This window comes from Octopus sinensis, linkage group LG5 (assembly GCF_006345805.1).
Source record: "Octopus sinensis linkage group LG5, ASM634580v1, whole genome shotgun sequence".
NCBI lineage: Eukaryota > Metazoa > Mollusca > Cephalopoda > Octopoda > Octopodidae > Octopus > Octopus sinensis.
The window spans coordinates 135,809,004-135,829,003 of record NC_043001.1 but is presented as its reverse complement, the minus strand read 5'-3'; the positions used below and the strand labels follow the sequence as shown (position 1 = coordinate 135,829,003).

Genomic DNA, 20,000 nt, shown 5'->3' with positions numbered 1-20,000 from the left:
TATATATACATAAGCACATATATGCACACATATAGTATATATAGATAGATGCACACTTGCATGCAAGCACATCAGATATATGCATATATTCAGACAGATACACATATACACAAACACAGGCCCATATGCACACGTGCTTATACACATACACACACAGACCCATATGCACATGTGCATACACACACACACATGGAAATTGTGCAGATATGGAAACACACGAGCATCCAGATGTGTACACATATACACACACATGCATATGCACAGACATACACATATACACTCACACATGCAGAAATCTCACAGATATACAAACATACAAGCATCCAGGTATGTACACAAATGCACACACATGCACATATACATACATGCACTTAGATATACAGATATATACACAAAAGCACAGACAGGTATAAATATATATACAGATGCATATTTGCATGCAAATACATCACATACATATCCAGATTTAGGTAAATGGTAATTAGCTCTAATATATGTATATACACTCGTGTGTGTATACACATACACACATAAATATATGCTCGTGTGTTTCCATATCTGCACAATTTCCATGTGTGTGTGTGTAAGCACGTGTGCATATGGGCCTGTGTGTATATGTGTATCTGTCTGAATATATGCATATATGTGATGTCCTTGCATGCAAGTGTGCATCTATCTATATATAATATATATATATTTATGTGTGTATGTGTATACACACACGAATGTATATACATATATTAGAGCTAATTACCATTTACCTAAATCTGGATATATACTTCTTTATACACATCTGAGATGGCTTTCTCATATTTCCCAAATAAACTGCACTTCATATTCAATGCTCTGATGAAGCTGTAAGGTGTCACTCAGGTACTCGGCTATGAGTCCACTGCTTCTTATAGTAGAAACAGCTGTAAGCTAATGAAGTTCATAAGATAATCATTTATTCCTTTGCCATCTCATTTTCTTGTGTGTGTGTTTTTATGTATATGTGTATTTAAATATCTGCATGTGTGTGTGTATGCCTGTATATGTATTTATGTTTGAGTATTTAAATATCTGTATATGTATGTATGTATGTATGTATATGTATTTACGTATATATGTATTTAAATATGTGTGTCTGTATGTAGATATATATATATGTGTGTGTGTGTGTGTCTCTGTATAGATATGTGTGTGTCTGTATGCATATATATATATATATATATATATAGATGTGTGTGTGTGTGTGTCTGTGTGTCTATGCATATATATATAGATGTGTGTGTGTCTGTGTGTAGATGTGTGTGTGTCTGTGTGTAGATATATGTGTGTGTGTATGTATGTTTATATATGTATGTATGTATGATTGACTGATATATAGATAGATTGATTGATAAATAAAACACCTACGTCTGTTTAATTATTGTTATCTCCCTTTTCATCTCTCAATCTGATATTTCTTGTATAAACAAAATTACAAGATGAAAAGGTGAAGAAAATTTTAATTATCTTTTTTTTATTGCATAAGTTATTGTTTTTGCTGTTCTTATTGTTATTAAACATTAATTTAAAGACTGAAAACATTATTGTTATTTTTAGGGAAAATAGATATACTTTTTATATATATATATCATTATGTTATTATTTTTACAATATATTTTCTATGTATTTTTTCATATGTTACTTTAATATTTTACTCCCTTAAGTGAAAATCAAAATCAAAATCGATCAACATCAATGGAAATTGTAGCTGTGATACCAGTGCCGGTGGCACATAAGAGAACCATTCGAATGTGGCTGTTGCCAGTGCCACCCCGACTGGCCTCCGTGCCGGAGGTACGTTAAAAGCACCATCCAATCATGACCGTTGCCAGTCTCACCAGGCCTCCGTGCCGGTGGCACGTAAAAAGCTCCATCCGATCGTGGCCGTTTGCCAGCATCGTCTGGCACCTGTGCCAGTGGCATGTAAAAACAACCCACTACACTCATGGAGTGGTTGGCGTTAGGAAGGGCATCCAGCCATAGAAACATTGCCAGATCAGACTGGGCCTGGTGCAGCCTACTGGCTCCCCAGACCCCAGTTGAACCGTCCAACCCATGCCAGCATGGAAAGCGGACGCTAAGCGATGATGATGATGATATATATATATATATATATCATCATCATCATTTGATGTCCATGTTCCATGCCGGTATGGGTTGATGTCCATCAAAAATAAATATACCCTTATATATACATATATTTATGTATGATATATGTATGTATATATGATATATAATATATGTAAGCATGTATGATATATGTGGAGGCACAATGGCCCAGTGGTTAGGGCAGCGGACTCGTGGTCATAGGATCGCAGTTTCGATTCCCAGACTGGGCGTTGTGAGTGCTTATTGTGCGAAACACCTAAAAGCTCCACGAGGCTCCGGCAGGGGATGGTGGCGATCCCTGCTGTACTCTTTCGCCACAACTTTCTCTCACTCTTTCTTCTGTTGGCCTGCTCGCTTAGCCAGCGGGGTGGCGTCATTCGAAGGCTAAAACAATGCGAATGCATTGTGACCAGCGATGTGTAGCAACATCTGATGGTCTGGTCGGTCACGTGAGGTATGATATATATGTATGGAAGTATGATATATAATATATACATGAGCCCATCATATATATATATATATATATATATATGCATGATGGGCTTCTTTTCAGCAGTAGGATTGAACCCCAGTCCACATCGTTGGGCAGCAAGCTTCTTAACCATGCAGCCACACCTGCACCTATATGTTATTTAAAAACAAAAGTTATTTGAATATGATACTCGTTATTTAGACAAATATTATTTATGTATGCATTTGAAGCTATATGTATGTCTTAGACTCTTTATAGCATGTCTGCAACCGATTTTAATTGCTATTCCATCCGCAAAAATATATCGCTAATGAGATCTTTTATTTATTTATTTATCTATTCTTTGTTTTTTGTGCCATTCATGAAGAATGGCCTATATCGCTGTTTTACCATTTTGTTCATGAAGTATCATTGTTATTGTTATTATTACTATAGTAGTTATTATTTCTGCTGTTATTTACCTTTCTTTAGACTTAGTTTTACTACCCGTCTTCCAGGAATAACTGCTTCAGCCATGAGCCAATAAGGGAACCTCTATGTAGCTGGTTAATCTGCTAGAAATAGTTGCTAATTCTATTTCAAATCACACCCTGTTGTTTTAAATAAGTGGCACATGAGATAATGTAGCCCTACATTTATTTAAGTGGGCAATATGGTCATAGAAGTAATGATTTGGATTGTACTCAGTCAGACTTGTCCTAGGGCTAAACAGCATCATCATCATCATTATCAGTTCTTTACTTTATAGAGATTCTATAATAAGTAAAGCTTTCTATGTCTCTGTACATGTGTATGTGTGTGTATGTCTACATGTGTGTTAGTGTGTGTTTATGTGGATCATATGATTTTGTATCTGCTGCATATGTGTCTGTGTTGCTGTACGCTATATTTGTCAGTGTGTGTGTGTTTATATCAGTATATATATATATATATATATATATATATATATATATATAATATGTGACCGCGTGTGTATCGTTTTTATTTTTATTTCCTCCGTCTTCCCTTCCTTGGCTCTTTCCTTTTCCTATGTTTCCGATGAAGCGCTCCGCTCGAAACGTTAAATCCTCCTTCTTTCTTTCCTTTCCTGAGTATCGAATAACACTATACTTGTTCCACGTCCTCGCATTGTTGTGTTTTCTCTTTGTATTTTCATATTTAGATTAACTATATATATATATATACACACATATATATATATATACATATATATATACATATATATATATATATATAATATTAAGTAAGAAAACGGAGAGTGTCAATACAACTATAAATCAGGATATGATTATAAATGATAATAACAAACATATGTGTGAAACACAAAGAATGCATGCTTGAGTCTGGCCAAAGGCACATGCTTAAAGGTCAGGTCAGAAACTAAGGTCAAGAGGTGACATGTTGAATATTTGCTTACAGTAGAGTGGTGCTGTGGTATATCATCACCTGCATCAAACTAGTACTCAGAACTTAAATACTCTCACTTGATATTATGTGTACATACATTGAAATTGGTGGTAGATGGGGACTATGAATCATAGCAAACAGGGGTTGGCATTGAAAAAATGTTAGAAAAATAAAGGGCAATAGCTTAAAAAGTTTAAGGGAACATTGGTATAAAATCTCTACATGTCTGTCTCTGTTTTGTGTTATATATGTTTACTATGAAGTGCAGGCATGGCTGTGTGGTAAGAAGTTTCCTTCTCAACTGCATGGTTCTGGGTTCAGCCCCACAGTGTGGTACCTTGGGCAAGTGTCTTCTACTATAGCCCCAGATTAATCTAAGCCTTGTGAATGGATTTTGTAAACTGAAACTGATTGCATGTGTGTGTGTGTGTGTGTGTGTGTGTGTGTGTGTAAAGACCCCCTTCTGTCTTGAATGATCATGAGATTGCACCTAGAAAATTACCCATTGAAGCACAAGTCTGGACTGGACAAGGTTATTTAGTGTAGACAGGCAGTCACCAGTGCATATAAGGCTCCCCTCTCCATGCCACCGATGTTATCCAAAGGAAAAGCAAATACCGATACAGCTTGGCACTAGCGATGTTGCAACTCACTTCTACGTCTGAGTGAACTGGAGCAATGTGAAATAAAGTACCTTGCTCAAGAACACAACACAGCCTGGTCCAGGAATCAAACTCACTACCTCATGATTGTGAGCTCGATGATCTAACCACTGAGCCATGTGCCTTCAGTATATATATGGATCCATGTTTAAATATGTTTGTATTTTACGGTCTCCTTGCTTTGACATCATATGATAGCTGTAAACAAGTGTCCCTGCCATGCAAGTGGTGTCCTTTGTTTCCAATTTTCCATGGAAACATGTTTGGCTATGTGAAAAATTTTTTCTTGGAAACAGGTGAGGGTTGGTGACAGGTAAGGTATCTGGCTGTAGAAGAAAATCCACATCCACAAATTCTGTCCAAACCATGCCAGCTTGGAAAGTGGACATTAAAACAATGATGATTTATCCACACATTGATGTAGAAAACGAATCAATTACTTTATATTTTGATGATCAGAAGTATCCAGCAACGGGTGATCATCTCTACTGTTGTGACGGGAAAGGAGGGGTACCCACTAGTCAATTAAGGCGGCGAGCTGGCAGAAACGTTAGCACGCCGGGCGAAATGCGTAGCCGTATTTCATCTGCCGTTACATTCTGAGTTCAAATTCCGCCGAGGTCGACTTTGCCTTTCATCCTTCCGGGGTCGATAAATTAAGTACCAGTTACGCACTGGGGTTGATGTAATCGACTTAATCCCTTTGTGTGTCCTTGTTTGTCCCCTCTGTGTTTAGCCCCTTGTGGGTAGTAAAGAAATATATATATGTTCTCTTCTGGTAATTATTTCGTTATCCCTGAAAGAACGTAATGCAAAATCAACTTTAGCAGGAATTGAACTCAGGATGTAAAGAGCTGCAACTAAATACTGTGCAAAGGTAATGATTTTTTTTTAGCAGCCCTTGTAAGATTTGAAACTATGAACTTCAGGTCACTTAACTACTTATTAAATAACACTGACTCTAGTTATTTTCTCCCTGTGTGTTTGTGTGTGTGTGTATGCATGTGTGCGTGCGTGTGTGTGCATGTGTGTTTCCAACAAACAACCTGTTATCACCATATCTCCTCTTTTTACTGACAGCATCTATATAAGCGATGTGAATTAAATAGCATCTGTGTATATATATACATGCTTTAGTATGTGGTGTATGTACCTCTGTGTATGTGCATGCTCTGGTATATGTATGTGGTATGTTCATGTTTTCCCTCGTGTGTGTGTGTGTGTCTATATATGTACACACTTATGTGTGCATATATATATATATATATATATACGACAGACAGCAACATGACTGGAAGCTGGTAGATTCTAATCTACCCTACTGTATTATTGCTCTGTCTTTGAAGTAATCTTTTTTTTACTCAAAGACTATTGCTGTAATTTATCGTCCTCTCTCTCTACCTCCTCTTTGAATTGGCTTATATATACACACACACATATATATATATATATATATATTACACACACACACACACATATATATATATAAAGAATGTAGCACATTTAAAACAAATGTATGTGTGTGTATTTTATATATACATATGTATGTACATACGCACACACTCATATGTATGTATGTACGTACGCACGCACATACATGTATGTGTATTAGCATTGTTTTATGTCTTTTCTTCGCCTCATTCCTAACTCTAATTCTATTCTGCTCTATTAAACAAAAGAAATAAAAGCGAGTGAATAAGCCACAACTTCAGTATTAACAACAACAATAATATACCCTATACCCTACCGTATTAGTAGATCTGTATGTAAAATGGGGTGGAATAATCCTTTTTATTATTTATTTGATATTTTTTATGTTGTTGGTTTTATATTTCACTTACTGTTTTCTTTTCTTTTTTTTTTTTATATACATTTTTTTGTGTTAATTTTAAAGTATTTTCTATTTTGAAATAGCTGGTTTGATTATATACAGTTTCATGTTGTTTTATTGCAGATATATTTTCTAGATATTATAACTATTTTCTGCTCTATAGAATCCCCCACACATACACACACATATGAACTTTATTTTCTTTATTTTTTGCTCCTTTTAGAAGTTTATATATCTTTTATATCAAATGGTATATAACAACCATATAAAATATATAACAGCAATAGTATAACATTGATGTAAATGTATATAATATCATCATTTTTATCATCATCATTATTTTATGTTCACTCTATTTCCATCATTTTTGCGTCCTTTTTTTAATTTTTTATTTTTCAATTCTGACATGGGTTAGATGGGTTATCACTGCCTGAAATCTTATTTGGAATGACTACCCTTGGTGATGAGTCAGAGACCATATCACATATTTATGTTCCATTTCTAGTATAATTTCTACTGCTGCCTGCTCTTTCTGATACCAGTCATTGTACTGGATGTATTTTATTGTGACACAATGCAACAGAGTCTTCTATCCTCTGCAGTGTCACAAATCAGCTTCATTCTGTTCTCTGGCCAGCTACTTTATCAAATCTAAAGGATGTAATTTATCATGGTACCAACTCTAGAGAGGATGTCTTCTCGTCAGCAGAGCTCAAAGAGTCCTGTCTTTTCTTTACTCTATAGTGTCTCAAAATAGCATGATCAAGAGGGTAAAAGAAGCAGAACTGATGAAGAAGAGAACAATAGATGAGGTAGTAATAGAAGAGACAATGATAGACAGCTACATATCGGTTGTTGGTAAGGAGATTGAATAGTGGAACAGGATGAATGTTGTAAGGAGAGAAATGGAGAGTTGTAGGCAGGTGATAAGGTAATAGAAAAAGGAGTAATTATGGTGGCAAACTGGCAGAACCGTTAGCATGTTGGGCAAAATACTTAGCGGTATTTCATCTGCTGCTATGTTCTGAGTTCAAATTCCACCGAGGTCGACTTCGCCTTTCATCCTTTCGGGGTCAATTAAATAAGTACCAGTTACACACTGGGGTCAATATAATCAACTTAATCCCTTTATCTGTCCTTGTTTGTTCCCTCTGTGTTTAGCCCCTTGTGGGTAGTAAAGAAATAAGAAGAAGGAGTAAAGGGAGTGTGAGAAATTAGAGAAGAGAGTGATGTGTGCCATTGGGAGGGAGTAATGGTTAATGAGAGAGTAATGACTAGTGATAAAGAACAGTGATAGTAAGGTAATTGAATATGGACAAACTGATGTCATACTACATTATGCTGGCAGCAAGGAATGATGTCCAATTGCCAACCTCCATTAGCACCACCATTTTAATGTCCATTTTGCTATGCATGATTGGGTCACCGAGTCTTCTCTGACATCACAATCACAACTCATTATGGTCAGTCACCATCTCCTTTGTGAGGTCCACCTTCATGAGATCCGTTTTCATAATTACATTCCATGTTTCTGCAGGCCCCTTTCCCACAGGTTTCATCCACTTGGAGCTCTTTGCATTTCTTCATCAACTTACGTCCTCCATTGCATCACATATCAGTACCTATTTCTTTATTACCCACAAGGGGCTAAACATAGAAGGGACAAACAAGGACAGACATAGGTATTAAGTCGATTACATTGACCCCAGTGCGTAACTGGTACTTAATTTATCGACCCCGAAAGGATGAAAGGTAAAGTCGACCTCAGCGGATTTTGAACTCACAACGTAACGACAGACGAAATACTGCTGACCATTTCGCCCGGCGTGCTAATGCTTCTGCATCACACATCAGTACCAGTGCAGTCTTCTCTCTTGCACACTACATCTTTTTCCTCTTAAATCTAGGTGTTCTTTTATCAAATCAACCCATGCTCTGTTATTCATCCGCATCAACATTACACACCCAGCAGACCATGCTCATCCCGTTTCTTTCTAACCACCATTAATCCTCCACATATGATTTATGCACATGCAACATACCTTCTACTTTACATGCTGAATGAGAAATCTTATTGCCAGAAGAGGTAACATCATCATCATCATCATCATCATCTTTTAGCGTCCGCTTTCCATGCTGGCATGGGTTGGACGGTTCAACTGCGGTCTGGGAAGCCAGAAGGCTGCACCAGGCCCAGTCTGATCTGGCAGTGTTTCTACGGCTGGATGCCCTTCCTAACGCCAACCACTCCGTGAGTGTAGTGGGTGCTTTTTACGTGCCACCGGCACAGGTGCCAGACGAGTCTGGCAAACGATTAAATTATTTCAAACCTGTTCAAATTCCAGCCATGATGGCTTCAAGAACACCCTGCCTCCACTGCTAATTTTGTTACCTGGATAAAAAAAAAACAAAAAACGTTTTCAATTATTTCTAGGGAGTTTTCCATGCATTGAAAAGAATCTATTTCACTTCTTCCTGCTGACTGCTTCAGTGACCTTGTACATACAAAGTCTTGTGAGCCACATCTTTTGTATGTCTATAGTTTACACTGGGTTCACCATATTGAATTTCTATGTACTCCATTTTTGCATATCAAGCATGGCCATTTCTTTCATTAAAGTAGGGACCTGTCTTCTTTCCTGCTAACTAAAACTGCAGGGTGTCTGTAGGTTACTATGTCTTCATACACCAGAATACATTTACCAGAGGAGCGAAAGTAATATTGATGACTTTGTTTCCAGAGCTTTTGCTAGTGGAGATAAAAGGGAAGCGAGAGACTTTTATACTCTCAAACCAGACACCTACTTACAATAGAGTATACTTCACTAAAGACACCCTAGACCAGGTGGTGGTGTTAAATTAGGCTTACAAAAGTCAAGCAATACTTCATCGCCCAAGAGCAGATGTAATCCATCTGATGGCTTCTGCATAGTTTCAATCTACACAATTTCACTTGCAAAGCTTTGTGCAAACCCAAAGCTAAAAGAAAGGATACTTACCAAAATGCTAAGCAGCGGCATCAAACCTAATATCCTTAGATTGCTTAACAGCCTTCTTAATCACATAACCACACCGTTCCTTATGTAGCTCCTTAAATATGAAACCCAGATAAATATTAACCCTTCAACTTTCAGACTATTCTGTCATGTGTAATGCTTATTTTTTCTCATTGTTTTGAATTAATCATGTATTATCTCTTAGCTTCAAGAATTTGATGATCTGAATGTTTATTTTTAGAATAACATTGTAGATAGGTGTGAGAGGTCAAATCTAGCCAATCTGGACACAAAACAGGTAGAATATTTGGGCTAGATATGGCTGGTATAAATACTAAAGGGTTACTCTTACTCTTTTACTTGTTTCAGTCATTTGACTGCGGCCATGCTGGAGCACCGCCTTTAATCAAGCAACTCGACCCCGGAACTTATTCTTATGTAAGCTCAGTACTTATTCCATCGGTCTCTTTTGCCGAACCACTAAGTAACGGGGACATAAACACACCAGCATCGGTTGTCAAGCAAACACAGACACACAAGCACATACACATACATACATATATATATATATACAACAGGCTTCTTTCAGTTTCCATCTACCAAATCCACTCACAAGGCTTTGGTCAGCCCGAGGCTATAGTAGAAGACACTTGCCCAAGATGCCACGCAGTGGGACTGAACCCGGAACCATGTGGTCGGTAAACAAGCTACTTACCACACAGCCACTCCTGCGCCTAAATAATTTTTTATTGTTTTTATTTGTATTCTAACACAAGTTTTTTATTTATTTTTGTGTTTCTGTCTGTGGAAAGAGTTCTCTGTATATAAAGACATGAATATAAAAATATTAGAAATTTTGGATTTAGAATAATACCCCATAAGCTGTCTTCCATCCAGGCAGTCTGGTTGACTGGATTTGGTAAATTCTTATTGTTTCGTTATTGTTCTGTTCAGAAAAGATACACAGATGGTAAATTGAATGAATCCTTGGCACCAACTGGCCAGCCAGGCAACTAAGTCTTTATTTAACTAATCTCCCTTCGTATATGCTTGACCCATTGCCAATATCATGCTGGAATATAAAAATGACCATTGATGATTGTAAAACGTGTCTGCCAACTTATAAAAAAAAACTCTCTTTTCTTACAGAGATTTTCCAACCTCAGAAAATCTCTCTCTCTCTCTCTCTCTCTCTCTCTCTCTCTCTCTCTCTCTCTCTCTCTCTCTCTCTCTCTCTCTCTCTCTCTCTCTCTCTCTCTCTCTCTCTCTCTCTCCACCTTCCATTTTCATTTCTCAGTCATTGCATTGTCCTTTTCTTTTCATTACTCCAAGGTATTCTCTCTCTGTCTCTCTTCCTTGTCTTTCTATACTTCTTTATATTCCCTTTCCTTATCCCAACTTTCACTTTCAATTCTCTACTTCCCACCTCCTCCCTCAACTTCCTCTACTTTTTTCCTTACCCACCCCTTCCTCTCTTTCTCTCCTTCTTTCCTCTCTCTTCCCTCTACCACTTTCCTCCTTTGTCTTTCTATCTCTCTCCTTACCCACCCCTTCCTCTCTTTCTCTCCTTCTTTCCTCTCTCTTTCCTCTACCACTTTCCTCCTTTGTCTTTCTATCTCTCTCCTTACCCACCCCTTCCTCTCTTTCTCTCCTTCTTTCCTCTCTCTTCCCTCTACCACTTTCATCCTATCTCTTTCTAGCTCTCTCTCTCTCTCTCTCTCTCCTCTCTCTCTCTCTCTTCTCTCTCTCTCTCTCTCTCTACTCATCTATCCTTCACTCTCTACCTCCTCCTCTTTCTCACCTCTCTCTCTCTCTCTCTACTCATCTATCCTTCACTCTCTACCTCCTCCTCTTTCTCACCTCTCTCTCTCTCTCCTCTCTCTCTCTCTCCTCTCTCTCTCTCTCATCTCTCTCTCTCTCTCTCTCACTACTTCATCCATCCACCCCATCTCCTTCCACCTTTCCTTCCCATCAATATATTTCTTTCTACCCTTTATTTCTTATAGTTCTGCCTCTCTAAACCAAATTAGATGTTTCAGAGTTGATTATCCAGTCGGACCAACATGATTTCAGTCAAACATGGCTGCCCTTACTGAACTCTGAAAGTGTCCCTACCAGAATTAGCAACCAGACTTAGGTCATATTACAATGTACTCTTTTAACCTGTTCATTTCCACATTTCTGTTGAAATATGCTTTCTTTTACGGAGATGTACTTGCATAGCGAGTGACTTAATCTGAGATCGTGTGCTGGAACGAAAACAATTGCAGCATGGAAGGCGTTTATAAGCCATTTAAGAAACACACAAAACTGTTAGATTCACGTCAACATTTAAATTTAATTTGTCAAAATATTTTCATCACTTTGAGACCGCGACCTGTTCACTGACAAAACTTTGTGCTGCATTGTGTCAGTGAACAGGTCGCGGTCTCAAAGCGACAAAAATATTTTGACAAATTAAATTAAATTTAAATGTTGAAGTGAATCTAACGGTTTTTGTGTGTTTCTTAAATGGCTTATAAACACCTTCCACACTGCAATTGTTTGTATGCTATCTTTGTTTCAGTTAATTTTGGAGATAATGAAGAATTAAGTAAAAAAAACTTTACCATTATCAAAACCCTGTATGAAACATAAATTAACATGAAATTTTGATAGAAGGTTTTAATTTTGATCACTTCAATCTTTTGGCAATCACATTACTCTGTATAGTTGGCTCAGAGGTTAGAGTGTTGGGCACAAAGGCATGAGATAGTGAGTTCGATTCCTGGACTAGGCTGTGTGTTGTGTTCTTGAGCAAGACACTTTATTTCACTTTGCTTCCAGTTCGCTCAGAGATATATGAGTAACCCTGCGACAGACTGGCTTCTAGTTCTAGGGGAAAGTGGTAATCTCGGTCACTTATATGCCATGAAAACTGGTTAACAGGCTCTACGAGTTCCAGGACTTGAGATAATAATGTCCAAATAAATAAAGTAGAGGTACAACTGAAAAAAATTTTAGAGTGTACAAGCTATCATGGTAATAATGAAACTTAGCAGCAAAGAAAGGTTTTGAAAATGCTATCACAAGTTCAAATCTCACTGAGTCCAAGTTCAAATCTCTCTGAGGTCAATAGTGTCTCATACCTCCAGAGTTAGTAAAACAAGTATCAGACATGAACTAATACAAGGCCGATCAGCTGTAGAAATGAGTTGCAACAACACTGGAGCTCAGCATAACCCTCTGGCTTATCAGTTCCTCTCAAACTGTTCAACCCATGACAGCATGGAAGACAGATTATTGAACGGTGATGATGAATCTAAGTTATTGCACCTTCAATTGTATTTTGAATAGACTGATTAAACAGGCATGACTGTGTGCTAAGAAACTTGTTTCATCCAGGTTCAGTCCCACTGCGTGGCACCTTGGGCAGATGTCTTCTGCTATAGCCTTGGGTCCACCAAAGCTTTGTAAATGGATTTGGTTGATAGAAACTGAAAGAAGCCCATCATATATACATTTATGTATGTGTGTCTTTGTGTCTGTGTTTGTTCTCCCACCATTGCTTGACAACTGGTGTTGGTTTGATTATGTCCCTGTAACTTAGTGGTTCAGTGAAAGAGACTGATAGAATAAGTACCAGGCTTTAAAAAAAAGTACTGGGGTCAATTCATTCAACTAAAATTCTTGAAGGTGGTGCTCCAGCATGGCCACAGTTTAATGACAGAAACAAGTAAAAGGTAAAAATTATACTAGAGTAATAATAATAACTACACCATTATGAATTATGAGTATGTCTATTTTGCTATCTTCAGGCATGAACTGTCTCAGCATGTAATGTATTGGACTTTAAACTGATGATTCATAAGTTCAGATTTACTCTAGATGTCCTATTGTATTTCTGGCAAGAATATTTACTTTTGTGTTCGTCACCTCATCTGCTTCCGTCATTCACAATTACCAATTATTCTGGAAAGAAAGAAGGCAATAAAACTGAGCTACTTACTATTAATTTATCATTTCACAAATGATCTACAAATTGATTTTATATATATTTATCTATTGCTTGAACAACACATTGATTTTTACATAACGGTACCAGGCCACATATTAGCAGGCGAGAAACATGTATGAAATATCTATATGTGGTGTGATCAATAAGTTTCCATACTGTTGCCATAGTAACAAAGCTAAAGCACGCAGAGTGAATTGCTTGGAACAGATTGACCTTGAATTCCACTGTTTACAGCAGTGCTTGGAAGTAATGTGTGTAGCATGTGTTCATTGCATTGACTATGACAGAGAAAGTTGAGCAGGAAATCTGCATTAAATCTTGCCAAAAGCTTGGGGATACCTGCTCAGAGGCCTATGCAAAGTTTTCAAAAACTTTTCACCATTCACAACACATTCAAGGAGATTTTGTGCAACTAAAACCCCGAGTGTCTTTTTGGTCAACTGAAAGCAGTTTTGGTACAAACTTGGCAGACACGCATCTCATACCCAAATCTTGAGTGATGATGGACTGAACTGAACCATAACTAATCGGCACATCCTCTGATAACTCACAGATGGTGAGTCAATCATTTCCCCTTACAGCTGCAAGACATCTGTATTGTTTTTCCTAGTTCTGCTTGTTGCAGGTCTCCCAGAACTTTCAGCACTATCAACATTTTTTCAACCATCTTGGAAACATCTGAACCACTCATTTGTGCGTGGCTCATACACTCCTCTCCATACACTTTCTGCAACTTTGCATAGGCCTCTGAGCAGGTATCACCATGACAACTTTCTCTGTCATGGTCAATGCAATGATCACATGTTATACATGTTACTTGGAAGAATTGCTATTAAACAGCGGAAGTGAGCTAGAACATTAAAACTTAGTGCACATGCACAGCAGAGTTAAAGGTCAATTTGGGTCAAGTGGCTTCACTCCGCATGCTTTAGCGTCGTTACTATGGCAACAATCCAAATACTTATTGATCAGACCTTCTATTAGTTCATGTCTGATACTTGTTTTACTAACTCTGGAGGTATGAGACACTATTGACCTCAGAGAGATTAGAACTTGGACTCAGTGAGATTTGAACTTGTGATAGCATTTTCAAAACCTTTTCTTTGCTGCTAAGTTTCATTATTACCATGATAGCTTGTACTCTCTAAAATTTCTGTCAGTTGTACCTCCACTTTATTTATTTGAATATTACTATCTCAAGTCCTGGAACTCATAGAGCCTGTTAACCAGTCTCCATGGCATATAAGTGACTGAGATTACCACTTTTCCATAGAACTAGATGCCAGTCTGTCGCAGGGTTACTCATTTATCTCTGAGTGGATTGGAACACAACATGAAATGAAGTGTTTTGCTCAAGGAGATTCACAACACATTCAAGGAGATTTTGTGCAACTAAAACCCTGAGTGTCTTTTTGGTCAGATGAAAGCAGTTTTGGCACATACTTGAACACAATGTACCACTCACTATCATCATTATCATTATCATTTAGCATCTGTTTTCTATGCTGGCATGGATCAGACTGTTTGACTGGAACTGGTAAGCCAGAGAGCTGCTACTACTTGTACTTGTGACGGAGTTCACCCTGGCTTCTTCTCTGTTCCTAATGGCATCACAAACCATGGCAGCCCATGCTCAACGGTCCTGTGTGAGGTCACTGGAGATAGTGTGCCATTCGTGGTTCCATCTGCGCAGACTGCAGACCTGCGGACCTGAGAGTTCGGAGAGGTCCTCCTTTATCATTGTTGCCCAGGTCTTCAGCTGCCCACCTGTGCGTTTGCGCCAGCTGGGAAGTGGAGGTGGGAGGAGGACATCGCGAATCAGCTCACCCTCAGAGATCTGCACCAGGTTCCCGTCTGATTTTGGCTTGGTTTCTATGGCTGGATGCCCTTCCTAATGCCAACCACCCAAAGAATATAGTGAGTGCCTTTTACATGTTACCAGCACTGGCTGTGACTACAATTTCACTTCATTTGACTTGTGTTCTGAAGCACAGTGAATCACCAAAAGTCTTCATCATTTGTCATCACCTCCATAGGATTCAACATCTGTAGATCATGCTCCATCACCTTGTCCCATGTTTTCCATAGTCTACCTCATCCCACTCTAGGAACAAAAGCACTAACTTACAATCACAAGTGCAAAACACTGTACATAGCATTTAACCTGATGATCTGCTGATCCAGACCCTTTTCTCTCCAGAATAATTATCTTTTTTATTAAATTTTCCCATACTGAAAGCTCATGACTAGCAGAAACAATAGAGCACTCAGGAAAATTACTTGTGGCTCTTTGTATCTTCTTTTTAAATCTCACCAAGGTTGTATTTATATTTCGTCCTTCTGTGGCCAATTAAGTAAAGGGTAAAGACCCCCTTCAGTCATGCATAACCATGGGATTGCACCTAGAATGTTACCTTCCAAGACACAAGTCCAGGCAAGGTAGTTTTTGGAAGACCAGCAGTCACTCATGCATACCAGCCTCCCCTCTCCTTGACACCAATGTCGTCCAAGGGAAAGGTGGAGGCTGATACAGCTCGGCACCAGTGATGTCACAACTCATTTCTACAGCTGAGAGAACTGGAGCAACATGAAATAAAGTGTCTTGCTCAACAACACAGCATCCAGCCCAGTTCGGGCTGTATGTGATCTCAACAATCTAATGATTGTGAGACCGACATTCTAACCACTGAGCCATATGCCTTCACAATAAAATACCAATCTAGCTTTAAATCAATCAAAACCTTGTGAGTAAAACTCGATAGTCAGAAACTGTAAGGAAGCTGTTAAAGAGCCTGTTCCTATTCTTGTTCCCTTATTTGGTTTAACATCACCACCTGCCTGGTTTTCGGGTTTCTTTATCAGAGTTTACTCTGCTGCATGCATTTCAGGCCAGGTGTCTGGCTTAAGAGAACCTTTCTTCTTCTTTTCCTACCATTATTCTTAGAAGCTCCAAAAAAAGGGTCATTGGCATCGTCCCATTGTTCCTTCCTCTTCTTACTACAACTTAAAACACAGAATGGTAATTAGAGCTCAGCACAATTCTCTGGCTTATTAGTTCCTCTCAAACCATCCAAACCATGCCAACCTGGAAGATAGATATCAAACAATAACATTGGACTAACAGTTGTATCTTATAACATAAAATACAAGTCAAGAGTGGACTCAATTTAAGGTGTAAGTTACGGCCCTTAAAACAATTTCTGACTTAATGCTTTTACTTGTTTCAGTCATCAGATTGCAACCATTTCAAGAGTATTAGTCAGTCATATCAACCCTAGTACTTTTTCCATTTTAAAGTCTGGTACTTATTCTTCTCTGTTTGTTGAACTGCTAGGTTATGGAGTATAAACAAGTCCCTGGCCTTAAAGAAATACAGCAATTTTCAATAGTGTCAACATAAAGACTGATATCTAGACACACATACATGTACACATAAACCCATGCAAATACACTCACACACACAGTAGGCTTTTGTACTGTTTCTCATTACCTGTTTCACTCACAAGGTATTTATCAAGAGGCCTTCATCAGTGAGAATTGAATGTTTATCTATATGTGAAGGCCCGAGTAAGGTTTTTCTGTAGAAGAGTAACAGTTGCCCAAGCATACAGACCTTCCCACTCAATAGCACTGACATTATTTAGGGAAATGGTTTCCACTTCAAGGCCAATACATTTGAACCCCAGTTTTGTAGTAAACATTGCTGTCAGAACACAAGGGGCCAGAGTTGCATATTTGCAAACCATCTCACCCAGTGTTGTTCAAGTTTCACTAATCCTCAACCCTAGAGTGGTATTTTTTTGTAAACCCACCCACCCTACACACACACACCAAAAATAGAAGACAAAGTTGACCTTGTTGGGATTTGAACTCAGAACATGGAAAGTTAGAAATACTCTATCAACTATTCCAGTTTACTGCCTTAAGCATTAGTCAACCTGAGGCTGCAGTAGAAGACAGTTATCCAAGATGCCATACAGTGGAACCAAACCTGAAACTGCCTGGTTGCAAAGTGAACTTCTAAACTACCCAGCCATGCCTGCCACTTGGACCTATCTTTGAAATTATTATTTTATTCATAACCTATATTAATTTTTAGACATCAACTGCCAATTTCATTGAGTGTTCTAGTTGATTTGGACACTTTCCAATTAAGTTAGCCAAATTCTTCGTCATCCCACCCACACATACACATACTAAAGAAAACAATGACCTCATTTTTTTTTTTCATATCAGCTTTGCACTTCAGATCCTCCCCTAGCAGCTTTTATTTCTCTCATCAATAGAAAACTGTTGTTATTGTTATAAATATAGTTAGGGCAGAGATCAGTTGTGTATTATGCAGTCTGCAACAGGTAAACTTCAACAAACTAACTGCCATCTGTTTAAATGACTGTTTAGGATTATTATGGTGAAGAAATAGTATAGAGATAGTGAGTTAGTAACACACACACACACACACACACACACACACACACACATACACACACACACACATGTACTCATTGTGAGGATCCTGGTGAAATGAATGATGTTTCATAGACATGCTTAAGATAGTTTGGTATCACTTGGTGTTTTCTTTCAAGAGTTTTCTGCAGCCAAACTCCTATTTTTCTCTGAGATAGAGATAGATGCCAACATGGCTGTATGGTTCAGGATTTCACTTCACAACATTGTGGTTGCAGGTTCTGTCCCGATGCTTGGCATCTTGGGCAAAAGTCTTCTGCTATCTATGGTCTTGGCTTGACCAAAATTTGTGAATGAATTTAATAGGCACAAACTAGAAGAAGCTTGTGTGTGTGTGTTTGTGTGTAAATATATAACATCATTTTCATCAACATTTAACACCCATTGTCTGTTGCCAGCGCCGCCCCGACTGGCCTCCGTGCTGGTGGCACGTAAAAAGCACCATCCGTCCGTGGCCGTTTGCCAGCCCCGTCTGGCACCTGTGCGGGTGGCACGTAAAAAGCACCCGCTACACTCACGGAGTGGTTGGCGTTAGGAAGGGCATCCAGCCGTAGAAACACTGCCAGATCAGACTGGGCCTGGTGCAGCCTTCAGGCTTCCCAGACCCCAGTTGAACCGTCCAACCCATGCTAGCATGGAAAGCGGACGCTAAATGAAATGATGATTTCCATGCTGGCATGCTTTGCACAACTTGAGAAGAACTAGCAATGCCAGGGGCTGCACCAGCTTCCATAGTGTTCTGGCTTGGTTTCTACAGCTTGATGGCCTTCCTAATGCCAACCACTTTACAGAGTGTACTGGATGCTTTTACTGTGTCACCATCACCAGTGCTTTTTATGTGGCACCAGTACCCACACCAAATCTTTTTACACACACATATATATTCACACACACATGTGCACTCACTCACACGTGCATGTATATACAAGTACTCCTTGTGTTGATATTGCATGATAGTTGGAAACAAGTATGACTATCACACATTTGGAATCCTCTGTTTTCAAACTTCTGCAAAAACTTCTCCAGCCATGGGGCAAGTTTTGCTTGGAAATAGGCAATGGTTGGCAACAGGAAGGATATCTGGCTATAAATAATCTGTCTCTGGAACAAATTCCATTTGTTCTGTCCAGAAATGGAAAAGTGGATGCTAAAATTACTACATATATATATATATATATATATATAATATACACACACACACACACACGCACGCGCACACACACACCACACACACACACACACACACACACACACACACACACACACACTGGAGCTGATGATATTGTCTTCACAAATATCCTCAAACTCTTAACCCTAACTTCTTTGCTAATACTGAAACAATATTTTCCTAGATGTACCCCCAAAAGTTGGGCAAACTAAGAGCTATGTGGATGAAAGAGAACTGTCCAGAACCACAACACAGCTGCAGCAAATTTTAACAAGGGGTTCCATGGAAAGATGGTGCAATATCTTAGCTACTTATCTTTTCTGATTCTTTGATAGGGCCACACTCTATTGTAACATAGTTACTCATCTCCAATTATTGCAGTATTGCCACTATTTATGATGATACTTGTTTACACTATAACCATGTAGTAACAATTAAATATATACTGAAGCAGGGTAACAACAATGTAACAATCCAACTAACTCTCTACAAACTATACAAGGATCAACAAATGGTATTCTAACAAACTACCAAAGCAACACCTTACAATTTCCTGCGATTAACGCCTACCCTCTGTCTCTCACTCAGACCACTACTATTTATAGTTGTTCAGTCAAATCTATTCTCGCAGGGAGTGTCATGACTCTCACTACAACATATCACCTTTTGAAATTTCAACTTTCATAGAAAACAAAAATTTTGTTTTTATTTCTTTCCAACACCTCTCCCTTTTTAAAATTTTGCTTCCTTAGGGAGCTCAGTACCTTTTCTGTTTAGGAATTATTTGTAAATGTTCAGTCTGTTTATGTTTCCTGTTACTGCTCCTTCTAGGCTTGGTCTCTTTTGGTGCTGGCACATCAA

The 20,000-nt window shown here is 38.4% G+C and overlaps 1 protein-coding gene and 1 long non-coding RNA gene across 5 annotated transcripts in view; one reads left to right on the top strand and one right to left on the bottom strand.

Moving 5' to 3' along the window:
• LOC115212045 (crystallin J1A) overlaps positions 1-20,000 on the top strand; it is a 477,233-nt gene that overhangs the window by 67,748 nt on the left and 389,485 nt on the right. The gene's annotated exons all lie outside the window — the stretch shown is intronic.
• Positions 1-20,000, bottom strand: part of LOC118763455 — a 25,921-nt gene that overhangs the window by 1,295 nt on the left and 4,626 nt on the right. Inside the window, exon 2 of one of the 2 annotated variants that reach the window (XR_004999221.1) lies at positions 2,471-2,475. This is a non-coding gene — a long non-coding RNA (uncharacterized LOC118763455). Of the gene's footprint in view, positions 1-2,470; positions 2,476-17,689; positions 17,701-20,000 lie in introns of those variants that run through there. The other variant, XR_004999220.1, reaches the window with a different exon arrangement.